Source organism: Osmerus eperlanus, chromosome 12, assembly GCF_963692335.1.
Source record: "Osmerus eperlanus chromosome 12, fOsmEpe2.1, whole genome shotgun sequence".
Lineage (NCBI taxonomy): Eukaryota > Metazoa > Chordata > Actinopteri > Osmeriformes > Osmeridae > Osmerus > Osmerus eperlanus.
Genome location: NC_085029.1, coordinates 5,467,833 through 5,469,377, shown reverse-complemented (window position 1 = coordinate 5,469,377; position 1,545 = coordinate 5,467,833). Strand labels below are relative to the sequence as shown.

General features: G+C 42.7%; 1 long non-coding RNA gene across 1 annotated transcript; it reads left to right on the top strand.

Moving 5' to 3' along the window:
- The first annotated feature begins 459 nt into the window (after window positions 1-459).
- On the top strand, window positions 460-1,078 carry LOC134030922 (uncharacterized). The gene is made up of 3 exons (XR_009931778.1): window positions 460-620; window positions 707-809; window positions 989-1,078. It is a non-coding gene; the product is annotated as an uncharacterized LOC134030922 (long non-coding RNA).
- The last annotated feature ends 467 nt before the right edge of the window (window positions 1,079-1,545 follow it).

The following is a 1,545-nucleotide window of genomic DNA, read 5'->3' as shown; positions in this document are numbered from 1 at the left end:
ATGAGCCATGGCAACCCTAAAGGTTATGTTTTGAAGCAAAAGCATGACTTAAAACTTTTGCATCACCAGATGCCATACCCCTAGGTGTCAACTGTGGTCTAGTGGAGGAGAACCCATAGGGGGCCCAGGAAAACAGCTGGCATCCAGGCAAGTGCAAATATAAGACACTCAAAAAAATACTCAAACCATTGCCAACTCATTGTAAGGCATACCTAAGTTGTTCTGATCGTGGGGAAAACATATTTGTCAAAACAACAAATGTTATCATACTAATGCTTTGTATACCCCATTCAGCTGTACCATCTTGGGTAAGACCATTCAAGGTAACATTTGTTATGTACATCAATGTTACAGCTAATCTAGAAGAACCATAGTGTATGCCAATCATGCAAACTCTTGTAAACTTGTTTTACTTGTCCTTAATTACAGACACATTACAGGTTATGCTCCGGAAGATGGAGACATTGGAGGAAAACCAGCGAGATGCTCTCCTATTCAGGCGACTACAGGGCAGACACACTGAAGAGGTGCCAGTGATGGACCTACAGGTGGCCCAAACACAGGCTGAACTCCAAGACCTTGAGGAGCGCCTTAAGGTGCTGGAGTTCTGAAAGAGAGTGGTAGGTGTTTGGAGATGCCATGAACTATGGCTTATACGCAGCGTTCAAATTGGTGCTGACAATAAGTTCATGACTTCTAATTGCAGACGCTGTGATGAAGTGGAAGACAGGACCGGGAGAGAAGGCTGTGGAGCTTGTCATAGCCGAGACACTCAAACACGCCCCGGCAGCCCATTCAAAACAAGCAAGGTGAATGAATCATGATTGCAGCTTCCATATCCAACCTTTCACATGGCTATGTGACAAAAAACTAGAATCCCATAATATTTTTTTGATGATGTATATTATTTTAGATGTGATTTTTTTATGACTTTCACACATGCAATTATCTTGATAGGACACTAACTTATTTTGTGCTTCATTGTCAGGGACAACAGACAGGACCTGTAGCAGGGACTGGCAGAAGATTTTAATTCACTGTTTGGCACTTTGTTTGAAATAAAATGACTGATTGTTACATGGTAATGCTGCTTCGTTTATGATTAGCTTGAGTTAGGCTACACATCACACAAACATAATCCTCCTAAAGTTGGCTACCATGTAGCCTATTATACAAGAACAAGTAGCATTTTGGGCAAATGAGGTCTGCATATGAACCGCCCCAATATAAGCAGTCGAATTGAGAAATATAGGTTACTTAATTATAGTTGCAGTTACGGACTGGCAACGTCACAAAATTACGTTGCTAGGAGGTCGCGGTTACAGACTGGCAACGTCGGAAAATAACGTTGCCACGAGGTCGCGGTTACGGACTGGCAACGTCACAAGATTACGTTGCGGTTACCTTCTGGCGTCCCACAGATGCACGGTCCCGCAACGTCGCCAAAGACGTTGCGGCAACGTATGTTTGGTCATGTTTGGTCATTAATTCCTAATATTGGTTTAGCATCTGATTTCACAACAACGAATTCCAGTACATGTGTTC